This window comes from Saccopteryx bilineata, chromosome 3 (genome assembly GCF_036850765.1).
Source record: "Saccopteryx bilineata isolate mSacBil1 chromosome 3, mSacBil1_pri_phased_curated, whole genome shotgun sequence".
Lineage (NCBI taxonomy): Eukaryota > Metazoa > Chordata > Mammalia > Chiroptera > Emballonuridae > Saccopteryx > Saccopteryx bilineata.
The window spans coordinates 197,806,433-197,820,328 of NC_089492.1; the positions used below are offsets into that span (position 1 = coordinate 197,806,433).

General features: G+C 39.8%; 1 protein-coding gene and 1 non-coding gene across 2 annotated transcripts in view; one reads left to right on the top strand and one right to left on the bottom strand.

Moving 5' to 3' along the window:
- Positions 1-13,896, top strand: part of GMDS (GDP-mannose 4,6-dehydratase) — a 797,768-nt gene that overhangs the window by 483,130 nt on the left and 300,742 nt on the right. The window lies entirely within an intron of this gene.
- On the bottom strand, positions 5,506-5,581 carry TRNAA-GGC (transfer RNA alanine (anticodon GGC)). Its single transcript has one exon. It is a non-coding gene; the product is annotated as a tRNA-Ala (tRNA).

A 13,896-nucleotide genomic window follows, 5' to 3' on the forward strand; every position in this document is an offset into this window, starting at 1 on the left:
GCAGTAGGAAATTTAATTTATTGTTTTATTTAAAGTTCTTGGCACACATACTACACATCTGTGTTCATGCCTTCACTCACGGGCATTATGCCCACTTGGGGGCTGCGGCATGCCTCACTGAGTCTTATCAGCTCTCGCTGCCTCCTGTGACAGTGTGGAGGAGAAATATTTCAGAGCAGACGCTGTGCCACCTAAAATCAGGCCTTGCACATCCCCTTCTCCTTTTGCAGGGTCTGCGTGATTGTCCGTGGGGCGTCATGGCCTCTTTCTTGTCTGTTGGCAATAAGGGTGGAGGCTGTGGAATGGGCTGTCACAGAAACAGCGCAGGTTATGATTAAACACATGTGTGGGTGTGTGCTCTGAGCTGTCTGTGGAGTGGTCCTCCATTATGCAGTTGAAAGTGTTAATCCCCTCAAATCAAAGGTGCTTGCTTTGAATAAGAGGCAGAAGAGGTACTTGCTTGAGGGAGATCCACATATTACAGGAACAACAAAGCACAGGTACTTCAGACTGTCCTTATAAGGATTTCATTAAAAGGATACAATGTATAGATAGTTCTCAATTGCAGGTTTTCTTTTTTTATTATTATTATTTTCAAAAATATGGTATTGGGAACCCTGGCTGGTTGTCTCAATGGTAGAGTGTCAGCCAGCATGTAGATGTCCCAGGTTCAATTTCCAGTCAAGACACACAGGAGAAGCCACCATCTGCTTCTCCACCCCTCCCCCTTCTCTTTCTCTGTCTCTGTCTCTCTCTTTATCTCCCTCCCCTCCCTCCCTCCCTTGATAAAATCAATAAATAAAAGAAAAAAGTTTTTTTTTAAATATGGGATTGGGTGGTAAACACTGAGGAAAGATAAAGCTCTGTAGCACTTTAATATTGGTGATCACTTTCTTGTTAGCTGGCCTATGTTTATAGCCTGCAAACACGTTCCCCTTATTAAATGCCTATATTCTGCCATCCAGTGTGGGGTCTGCTGTACAATCCATGTTTTCAAACAATCAGATAAGCAGCACAGGCAAGAAGCAAATTCCTGCCCTGAAGCTCCTAACTTTAATAAAGTATGTTATTTCCAGTAAATCCCTTACATGAATGAGTACAGTATTTATTGTTCACCAAATGTGTTTCAGTATTTACATGTTTAAATGACATCAGCAAACACCTAAAACTTATTTCCTGTTGCAATAAAATATATGTATTTTCTGAGTCTTACAACACTCCACATTAATAATAATTAAAAGGTTAGAAGACAGAGTTAATTACAGCGAACCATTCAGCCTTTTCCTCCTTGTTTGGGACAAACATGTTTTCAAAATATCTTAACTAGGCTCTTTTATTTCCCATTATTCTGTGTTTTGTTTTAAATCTAACGTGTAAGAAAGAGCATAGGATTGAGGGCACACGCCCTTCCACAACCCCTGCGGTAAATCATAATCCCTTACCTTGGACAGCCTGCTCGACAGAGCCTTTGCTGTTGTTTATAGTCTGTGATCCCCAGACTGGCTTTCCATGTAATAATAAAGTACTAAAGATTTCAGAGCGGGACCCACTTGGGTGTTCTGTGGCTGCACGGTGCTGTTAGCCCCCATCCCACTGGAGAGCATGGCCTGGAGGAGCATCGTAAAGAACGAGTCAGTGGGCTGCAGCCGAGTAGAACCCTACCTGTGAACGGCTTTGGGCAACAGCTCCATTTCTACAAGGGCAGGCAGGCTGTGACACTTAAGTGAGGTGGGTCCTAGGGAGCAGTTGCAAGTCTGGATCCAATAATAGATCATTGGCTGTGTCTGGAATAGATCACCTGGATAAATTGAGTGAACTCTTACCCTGCTGGGAGCTCTCTTGCTGTGTGCTCTGTGCTTATTAGCTTTCCAGCCCCTCATTTGACCCCGCTCCCTTTTAAAATTAATGCATCTCCAATTCCCTAATGTAGACTTTTTTTAAAATCTCATGTTTCTTTGTTTTCACCCAATTTGAGGAAATAGCTGAGGAGTTTTCAACTGTTTACCCAGAGGCAAAATTAACAGGTGCATTCAGGGTGTATTGTAAGGCTCATCAAATACACTGAGGGCTTGGCCCAATTCCAGTTCTGATGAACAAGTCAGCATTGTAAATTAATTGAAAACTGACAAAAATTAAAAAAAAAAACATTCTTAAAGGCCTGGATAAAAGTTTTACTGTGCACATGCAGAAGAGACTGATGACAGTGCATATTTTGATACTTATGTCCACATAATGAGTTTCTAATGCACAGAACTTGGGTAATAGAAACTGAAGTCAAACCAAAAAAGGCCCTATTTTTAAAGGGTCTGAGAATGTATTTACATCTGATAGCACCTTGGCACAACTTGCCATAGATTTGCTGCCAGCTTATGCCTTTATTTGGGGCAGAAGGCCCATGAGCCGGCATGTGTATGAATGAGGAGATGTAGGAAGAAAATATACCAGGAGAAATAGGGTATCTCTGATATTCTACTTTGGAATACATTAGGATCATTTACAGGAGAACAAACAGTATTTAACATTCAAGGAATATCTTCAGGTACAAAAAGCTCTTTGAAGCATAACTTCCTTATTGTGAAAAACAAACTATATTCTGCAAAGAACACCCACTTTTTCTGAGCAATTCTGGCTTCTGGAAAGGGTTTTGAACGGTTCTTTGTGGAAAGGAGAAAAGGGATTGCAAAATTATGTCATAATGATCCTGATGATGTTGCTGTTTTATATAATATGACAAAGAGCCTCGATCTGAACTGCTGGTTCTCTGGTATTTCTTACTGTGTGCTCTTTTTAGAATGAGGAGATTATAATGAAAATTTAAGAAAGTTGAGTTCAGGGAAAAGCTACAACAACAGCAATTCTGGGATTTGTTTTGGGAATAACAAATTTATCTTACTCCATTTAACCTGAGAACATTTACTAGATACTCAATTACTCACAAATAAGAAGCCTGCATTCTCTTGGACTTACTAATGGGTCAACCAACTTTTATGCATCAAGAGAGAGCTAAGGAAAGGGTAGTGTTATTTGCTTCTTTACCTTGTGTTATCTGCTTTAAGGAGGATCATCTTGTATATCAAGTCGCTACAGTCCTCCTCCCTAGTATTGTTTACTCATCTCTACATATGGCCTGTGCTACATGAATGTGAAACTATTTGATGTACTTGCTGCCAGTGATCATGTTCCTTTATGAACAGCCATTGCCAATTTTTTTTCTGAAATGTAACATTTTTTGTTTTATTTACTAAGTATATAGTAAGCATCTAGTTCAGCCTTTAGTACTAACACAAGTGCATTATACACAGTAAGTGCTTACTAAGTATTTGCTTAACAATTAATTTAATTAATGAGTGACTAAATCACAGGAAGAAGGAAACATACTTAGAACATATACATACAGGTCTAAGCCAGTAGTTCTTAATCATTGGTGACTGTGCCCCCCAGAGGATATTCAGGAATGTCTGGAGATAGTTTTTGTTGGGGGGGGGGGGCAGTACTACTGGCATCTAATGAGTAGAGGATACATACCCTACAGTGCTCAGGACAGTGCCATAAGAAAAACTATCCAACCCAACATTTCAGCAATGCCACTGCTGAAAAACTCTGCACTAATATAAGAGAAAACATACATACTCATCCCCAACTGCCAGCTCTCTTGGCTGTACAAAACACACCCTTCCTGGGTGATTCTTTCACTCCCAGGGTTTCTACACCCATGTATACTATAGTGCCAGATTTCTGTCTCCTGTCCAGAACTCTTTATGCATCCAGCCCTGTAAAGCCTGCCCTCTAGACAGTCCCGCCCCAGAAACTCAAAGGCTAGTCAAGATGGAGTTCATTTTTCCCCTAAACATTTGCTTATAGCACTCTTCTAGATATATTGTTGGCAGTCAAAAAAAGAAAATGTTTTGGTAAGACAAGTTGCATAAATAACCCAAGGCAGGGGGTAGTAAATGTCAAGAGAGGATACCAGTACCAGTGGGAGCTCAGATAGAGTGCTTCCCACTTTAAGGACACTGAGGACTTGGAGCAGGGTGGTAGGGGTAGACATTCATGGATATTTTTTAGGGAAGGTTCATTTTGAGCTGGAAATTGAAAGAGACATAGTAGCAGTCAAACACCTGGGATTATGGGTGGATGAATCAGATAAGCAAAGACGTGGAACCTGTGTGACCAGGGAATACATGGTGGAATGCTCAGTTTATAGCATTGCACACTTAAAGGAAGCAATAGATTATGTAAATGGAAATATAGTTTGGTGCCCAATCATGGATAATTTAAATTCAAAGCTAAAAAAGCCACACAACACTCTGTAGTCAGTGGGGAGCCATGAAGATTGGAAATTGACAAGATTTGAGGAAGATTTCAGGAAAATTAAACTAGCAGTGCCTAGACTACCCACTGCTTTTCACCTTCCATCTTTGAAGTCTGTTTCATTGTCATTTCCTCAGAGAGTATTCCCCAGTTCCCAAGGCTTGGCTTAATGCCCATGCTATAAACTCCCATAGTATCTTCTGTGAATCTTGTCACACTCTTTTCTCCTTCAAGAGTGCTTATCTTCCCCTTACCCTATAAACTCAAGTCAGAGACCATGTTTATCTTGGTCTACTGGAACACTCAGACCAGCAAAAATTAGAATTTCCGGTCTGATTGACAGAGATATTGCCTAGACAAACACTGTAGAATTTACACCTGGTTGATATGAGACAAAGCAGACAACTAATGAAGGATGACCCCACGGTTCTTAGCCCTCCAAAGAGGGAACATGTGGTTCATAAGCAGGAATAGGAAACAAAGGGGTTGACACATGTCCAGCCACAAAGATGCTGAGTTCTGTACTGCACACACTGAGAGGAAGTGCTAGTGCATGTTAGTGTGGAGAGATTTAGCAGGTTTGGGAAGTGTGTACGAGAGCCAGGGATGCAGACTTAGATGCAAAAGTCAATGATAGTAGTGGTATTTTGAAGCATGAGACCAGTTGGATAAATTTCTTTTATTTTGATCTTTTCAAAATTTCCAAGAATGAAAATTTCATCACTGCTCCCATTATCTTATTGAACCATCTTCTAGATTTCTTCAGAAACATTTATTGTCTTTCCAATAAAAGGTACCCAATGATGTTTATTAAATACATATAAAGAGTCAAAAATAATGTCAACTTCTTTTCTTCCCTTTGAGTTTTTTCCCATTATAATGATCTTTTTTTTTTTTTTCTTTTTTTTTTGTATTTTTCTGAAGCTGGAAACGGGGAGGCAGTCAGACAGACTCCCGCATGCGCCCGACCGGGATCCACCCGGCACACCCACCAGGGGGCGATGCTCTGCCCATCTGGGTGTCGCTCTGTCACGACCAGAGCCACTCTAGCGCCTGGGGCAGAGGCCAAGGAGCCATCCCCAGCGCCCGGCCATCTTTTGCTCCAATGGAGCCTCGGCTGCAGGAGGGGGAAAAAAAAGACAGAGAGGAAGGAGAGGGGGAGGGGTGGAGAAGCAGATGGGTGCTTCTCCTGTGTGCCCTGGCCGGGAATCGAACCCGGGACTTCCGCATGCCAGGCCGACGCTCTACCACTGAGCCAACTAGCCAGGGCCTATAATGATCTTTTTTTGCCAGAATCTTTGCCTTCTTGGATCAGCACAGTCTAAATTGCTAAATTTGCTACATCCTAAAAGATATAGATTGCAAATGTTCTAAATTTTAAAACAAATCTGTTAATAAAATTATAGGCCGGCATATTATTCTGCTATAATCTATGTGCGTTGTCTATGAAAATTATGTTTATATGTACATATGAGTTGTGTGTACATCTGTGTATATGTATATGTTCAACATGGGTAGATTTTGTAAAGAGAATCTAGATATAGTTTTCTCCCACTGAAAGCATAAATAGGAGACTCTGATCAAGAGAACAGTAGGTAAATGCTGTGCTTGCCTCCTCTCATGACCGCATCAATATTACAAGGGAATTATAGAACAACCACCTTGAGAATCACCTGAAGACTAATTGAACAGAACTCCTATAGCTAAGGATATAAAGAGGAAGCCATGTTGAGACTGATAGGAAGGGATCAGTCTCTGATCCCTTCTGATAAGAGGAGACTCTTAAGGAGCAAGGGATCCCAGCCCCACATCAGCCTCCCCAGTCTGAACCAACAGTGCAGAGAAGAAAAGTCCTAAGAACTTCTGGCTATAAAAATCAACAGTGATTCCTTAGTGGTGAGAGAGAGTATTGTCAGAGAGCCAGGTGTCCTCTCTAGGGCCTGAGCACAGACTCACTCACAAGCACTTGCACTAAGTTCCAGTGAAGGGACAGAAGTTCAAAAAAGTATCCAGGACATACAGCAGGAAGGGAATTGTCTGACTTCAGGATGAAGCTGGAAAGGCACTCCATCCAGGACAGAACTGCTAGCAGGTGCTATTATTCACCTGTTGAGCCTTCCCCTTACCTAGCCTGCAGGTGCAGATGAGAGTCAAATCTGAGTCTCCATCATGATGCTGTGAGACCCACCCTTCCTAAATCACACGCAGGATCCAATATCTTTTGGCAGCTGTTCCTCGGAAGTGGCTGATATTGGCCTGCACTACAGACTTTCTTAAAATTTCTCAAGAGTTGAAAAACCCCAAACAAGCAGCCTAGGTGTGCCCTCTGCCTTTTGTTAAGGAGCCTCAGCCCCCGCACTAGTAGCAGCCAACCTTGGTTTGTAGCTTTTCTTCTCCCAGGTACTCCAAGTCCAACACAGATGACAACCATCTATAAATCACTTTGTAGCTCCTACCAAGGAGCTGGCTGGACAAAGAGAGTGACTGACCAGTGCCCGCACCAGAGCCCCTCCCAAGAGACTCCAGAAACAACACACCTAGTGGCCAGCTTCAGACCACATGAGAGCACCACCCTATTAGCTCCATAAATGGTAGGGAGTCTTAGCAGGAACCAGAGCATAGCTCTAAAGAATCCCTCTTTGTGGAATATGCCCCTACAAAATAGCTCATCCTCTGTAGTCACATTCATTCCTCACAGCCAGTCAGCCTGAGGGTCAATCCCTCCCACTGGCATTGCAACAGCAATGAAGGCTCAACTACAACAGGAGAGTACACATAACCCACACAACAGATATCCCTGGATCATCAGGCTGAGATGACCAGGGAAACTGCCACAGGACCCCACAGGACACCTGTACATAAGACCACTCTCTCAACACTGGGAGACATAGAAGACCTACATAATACATAGAAACAAATACAGGGAGGCTGCCAAAATGAGCAGACAAGGAAACATGTCCCAAATAAAGAACAAGACAAAACTCCAGAAAAATAGCTAAACAAAATGGAAACAAGCAATCTACCAGGTGCAGAGTTCAAAACACTGGTTATAATGATGCTCAAGAACATAGGGGAAGATTAGATAAGCACAGTGAGAACCTCAACAAAGATATAGGGAACATAAAAAAGAGCCAGTCAGAACCAGGCTGGTGGTGGCACAGTAGATAGAGGATCGACCTGAGATGCTGAGGTCCCAGATTTGAAACCCGGAGGTCGCCAGCTTAAGCATAGGTTCATCCAATTTAAGCATGGGATCATTGACATGATCCCATGGTCACTGGCTTGAACCCCAATGTCGCAGCCTTAAACCAAGGGTTGCTGACTTAGAGAAGGAGTCACTGGCTCAACTGGAGCCCCAAACAATATGAAACCCAAGAGACCCACACAGGGCACATCTTAATTGACATGCCAAAGTTTAAACACAAAATAACAACAAGTGAAAAGGAGTTGGTTACATACTTGGCGGTTCCCATAACACTGTCCTCTGATTTCTCAAAAAATACTTTATAGATCTGGATTTCTAAAAAGATACTTTGTAGGCCAGAGGCACTAAATAGTCAAAGGGGTGAAAAGCAAGGACTACAACCAAGATTACTCTATCCAGAAAAGTTATCATTTAGAATTGAAGGAGATATAAAAGGCTTCTACAACAAAAAGCTAAAGTAGTTCATCACCACCAAACCAATATGATAAGAAATGTTAATGGGGCTGCTTGAAGAAGAAGGAGAAGAAATAGAAGCAGAAGAATAAAAATTATGAATAATAAAATGGCAATAACTACATGCCTATCAATAATCACTTAAGATGTATATAGATTAAATACTACAACAAAAAGACACAGGATGCCTGAATGGATAAGAAAACAAGACCCATATATGTTGACTACAAGAGATCCATTTCAGATTGAAAGACACACACACAAACTGAAAGTTTATAGAAAAAAACATATTTTATACAAGTAGAAACAAAAAAGACTGGGCTAGCAGTTCTTATATCAGACAAACTAGAATTTAAAACAAAAGCTGTAACAACTGACAAATGAGTATACTTCATAATGATAAAGGGATCAACCCAACCAAAGTATATAACCCTGTAAACACTTATGTACCCAACACTGGAGGACCTAAATATATAAAGCAAATATTGACAGATGTAAAGGGAGAGAAGGATGGTAATACAGTCATAGTAGGGGATATTAGCACCTCATTGGCATCAATGGATAGATCATCTAGACAGAAAATTAACAAGGAAAACATGACACACTAGATCAGATATGTTTAATTGATACTTTTTAAAATATTTTGCAACACACAGCAGAATATATACTTTTTAAGTGCACATGGAACATTTTCCAGGATAGACCATGTTAAGACAGAAAGCAAAACTGTATCTAGCATCTCCTCAGATCACAGTACTTGAAACAAGGAATAAGTTACAAGAAAAACTACAGGCTGACCCAGGCAGTGGCGCAATGGATAGAGCGTTGGACTGGGATGCGGAGGACCCAGGTTTGAGACCCTGAGATCCCAGCTTGAGTGCAGGCTCATCTGGTTTGAGCAAAGCTCACCAGCTTGGACCCAAGGTCGCTGGCTTGAGCAAGGGGTTTCTCTATCTGCTGAAGGTCCGCGGTCAAGGCACATATGAGAAAGCAATCAATGAACAACTAAGGTGTCGCAACAAAAAAACTGATGACTGATGCTTCTCATCTCTCTCCATTCCTGTCTGTCTGTCCCTATGTATCCCTCTCTCCGACTCTCTCTGTCTCTGTAAAAAAAAAAAAAAAAAAAAAAAAAAAAAAGATCAAGGAAGGAATAAAAAAATACCTTGAAAGAAATGAAAATGAAAACACAGTGACCCAAATTTGTGGCACACAGCCAAAGCCATTTTAAGAGGGAAATCCACAGCAATACAAGCCTCTTCAAGAAACAATAAAAATCTTAAGTAAACAACCTAACATTATACCTAAAGGAACTAGAAAAAGAAGAACAAACAAAACCCAAAACAAGTAGATGCAAGGTAATAATAAACATTAGAGCAGAAGTAAATAAAATAGTGTCTCAAAAAAAAAAATATATAAATGATCAGTGAAGCCAAGAGCAGCTTTTCTGAAAAACATAAAAAAAAAATTGATAAATCTTTGATCAGCTACATGAAGATAAGAAGACAGAGGGCCTGAACGGATAAAATCACAAAAGAAAGAGAAGTTTCAACTGACCCCACAAAGAAATACAAAGGATTATGAAAAAAAAATACTACAAAATTATATGCCAACAAACTTGAGAACTTGGAAGAAATGGCTAAATTCCTAAAACCAGCATACACTGTTTCAAGACTGAATTAAGAAAAACAGAAAATCTGAACAGACTGATAACTATTAACAAAATCAAATCCGAAATAAAAAAATTCCCAACAAACAGAAGTCATTGACCAAATGACTTTACAGGTGAATTTACCAAACAGTCAAAGAATTAATATCTGTTCTCAAACTATTCCAAAAAATTGAAGAGGAAGGAAGGTTCTCAAGGATATAACACCATAACCAAGTGGGATTTATTTCTGGAATGCAAGGCTGGTTCGATATCCATAAATCAATTAACATGACACACCACATAAACAAAATGAACATAAAAATCAATCAATGCAGGAAAAGCATTTGACAAAATTCTAGCATCAATTTATAGTTTAAAAAAACAGTGAAGTTGGAACAGAAGTAACATACCTAAACATCATAAAGACAATATAGGAGAAACTCACAGCTAATCATAATCAATTGTGAAAGGCTAAAAGTGTTTTCCTAAAATTTAGGGACAATACAGGGTTGTCCACTCTAACTACTTTTTTTCAACATAGTATTGGAAGTTCTAGCCACAGCAATCAGATAAGAAAAAGTAAGGAAAGGCATCCAAATTGGAAAGGAAGAAGTAAAATTGTCATTATTTGCGCATGATACAATATAGAGGGAACCCTAAAGACTCCACTAAAAACCTATTAGAACTGATAAATGAATTTAGTGAAATAGCAGGATACAAAATTAATATTCAAAAAGCAGTTGAATTTCAATACACCAATAATTATCAGAGAAATTAAGAAAATCCATTTACAATTGCATAAAAAAGAAATATAATACCTAGGAATACATTTAATCAAGCAGTTAAATGATCTGTAATTGGAAAATTACAAGATATTGAAGAAGGAAAATGAAGAGCATACAGGTAAATGGAAGGATATACCATTCTCATGCATAGTAAAATCTAACATTGTTAAAATGTCCATATTACCCAAATAATCTATAGATTTGATGCAGTGTCTTTCAAAATAGTTTTCATAGAACTAGAACAAATAATCCTGACATCTGTATGGAACCAAAGAAGTAACTTAATAGGTAGATGTAGCACAGGCAGCTTGTACATCCATCATTATTGCCATATTTGCCAACCAAAATATTTTAAACAACAACAAAAATCAGATTAAAAGAAATTGCTCTAGAAAAAAAAATGAAGTTTGCTATATTTTTTTGGTACAAAGTTGATAACGTTTCTAATAATGAAGACTATCTTTCAGAACCTTTTGTAAAATTCAAGCTAAATGTAAAAAGCAATACCAAGCATTTTTAAGTTTCAGATTCTGAGTTAAATGTAAGAAGTATGATATAGCAAGAATTCTAAGTTTTATATTTTCAATAGATAAAAAGTGTTTGAGGTATGTTTGCTGTAACATTAACTGTTTTTAAAAAACCAACTTGGTATGTTGAACATATGGCTCAAATACATACAGTCCATTTAGCCTTCAGCAAAGAGAATCCCCAATCTTTGATTTGAGAAACATTCATTCTACTCAGGTTGAGTTTGCTGTCATTATTGTTGTTTTTGTTGTTAGCTGCCTTTTATTTCGGCAGTATGCTAGACTTGAAAAAATAGAAGGTTCAGAGATAAACTTGCATTCAAACCAGCTCTGCCACTTAACCAGCTGTGAATTTGGGGGGCATTAGCCCATGCAAGTAGGATTATTGTGAGAATTAATTCTGTGATTTATATATATATGGCAACTAATGTGGTGGCCAGCCCATGGTGGATATTCAAAATCAGTTGTTGCTGTTGGGATCGTGTATATACTCAAATTGAAAGTAAAACCAATGAACAAGGAGAGGAAAAGGTGCTGAGAGTGAGTCTAAATAGAAAGCTGGCCAGCTTACCAGCATTTCACACAGGCTGGGTGGACACAGTGGCCTCTGTCCTTGCTCCGCATCCATTGTTTAGAAGGGCTCTATGTGGTGGGCACAGCAGTGTCAGTGATTTCTTGTTCTCACCAGGAACCACGTGGTCCTTGCATCACAGTGACCTGCTATAAAGACCTGGTCATTGTGATTTAGTTGCTTTCGTGCCTTAATTATATACATTGATGTAGTGTTTTCATTGTTTTGTATCTTTCCCCCTAACATAGAATTCAGTAGACACAGAAGGGTTGACAAATGTCTCCTTTTGACCCATATGGTCATGGCCTGCTTTGTGCATGAATCGCCCTGCCTGCTTGAGGCAACACCTCCTCCTCTCTGAGGGCCACTTAGCTGTGGGCATTGGAATGTGGTTCATAATCTGTATGATCCATTATCTACTGTCTAGGCAGAATGCAACTCTGCAGGAAAGCTAGATATTTTGTACATCAGTGCAACCTTTGAAAGCAAGGAACATTAGATAGCTTATCTCCTCCCCCCATCCAACCCCCTAAATTAGGATATTTTTAGTTTCAAGTAACAAAAAGTTTGAATCAAATTGGCCTTAATTGTAAGGAAACATCTTGTCACACATAAGCTGACATTCAGAGGTGGACTGGGCTTTACTGCTGACTTATCCACAGTTGCCCAAGACCCAGACTATGCATGCAACTTTATCTCCAGGCTGGTCTCGAAATGCTATAGGCCAGCTGCCAGCAGCAGCTAGGACTACATACTTCTTCCTCTGGAGAAACAAGTGATGCCCCATGATTTTCCCAGAATCCCTAGCACACCTATCCCATCTCACTGGCTAGTAGTACTAAGTCAGATAGGTGGGCTTGCTCTGATTGTATCAGACTAGAGCTGTGGTCAGCCCCCTGAGGCACAAAGGTGAGGGTAAACACCCAAACCCTAGTGGGGTTCTTCTAGGAAGAGAGAAGGCAGGAAATCACTTAAGCCACTACAACAAAGTCACCCAAGGAGTCTGCCTGGAGGTGGGGACCTTTTTCCTGAGTTTTAATGAATACAGTTAGAAAGTAAGGAAGACATTTTAAGTAGCACGAATAGCATGCACAGAAATTTCAGAAGTCTGAAATAACATGTTCTTTTGAAGGGAACCATAAGTCATGACTATAGAGAATGAGACTAATGAGATATGAGTGAGAGAAGGTCTCTTTATGTCACGCAAACTTGAATGCCATTCTGAATTATAGGAACATCTAGAATTCTAGATGATATATGTGGAAGGTTTTGAATTAACACCATGGTAGGGGAAATGAAGAAGTGATCTTTAGAGAAATATTTCAGAGTTAAGGGCTGCAGGACTTTTTGATGGTAGAAAGTAAGGGACTGATGGACCTGAACAGATCCTGTGTTCTTGCTCCACTCTAGCCCCTGTAACCACCTGTGTCAGCATCCTTTCATAGTGCACTTCTCTCTCTCTCTCCATACACATACATACACACACAGGCAGATGTTTCTATGGCATAAACATTGAAGCAAAACTAAAGACATTTTTTATTCTCTTTTATATTCCAATTTTATTTATTTGAAGATGCAAAACGGTGACTTTTCAAGAAGAGATTTGTTGATTTCTAATAAGGTGTGACACACTGATCTTTAGAAAGAGTCAACCATTTCAGAAACCTCAGTATTTGGTTATCAGCTACTTGTGAATTTGCTGAGTTCTCTATAGGTTTCATTTTGTAGTTAGAACTCAGGGGATGAAAACATACTATTTTCAGTATCTCACGTGTCTTTCAAATCGTTGAAATATGCTTCATCAACCTTCTCCCTGAATACAGTTCACCTTTGAACTAGACAAAATAAAAACAAGGAACGCCTTGAAATATTTTGGGATGTTTCCAAGAGTAAAGGATTATATGAGAGGGAGTCCGTTTTATTTTAGCACTTTAGCACTCCCTGAAGGTAAATTCCCAAGACTTATCGACCTTATTCTTTTACTACTTAGGATTTTTTTTTTTACTCCAACAAAATGCTAGTTAACAGAAGTTGAAAAAAATTCCAGAGGTTTTTTAATGTATAGCTCGTTCAGTCTTTGATACCGAAATTCTGTATATCTACCCGTGTGTCAGCCTTGGAGAAACACGAAAGAATTTGAGTCATAAATTCCCGTCTGCATGTTTATTTTTAGTTTGTGTTGTGCACACAGTGTAGCTTCATTTTGCAGCCCTCTGCAGCATGCACCGCGCATGGCTCTGCCAGGTCCCATCCCGCAAGCACCAGACTGCTACCGAGGCAATTTACCCAGAATGAACCGCGCTGAGATCATCCTGGAGACCACACAGTGGCCATTCACAGGTGTTTTTGTTTGTTTGGATCCAGCTGCTTCACATGCCTGTTTGCTTCCTTAC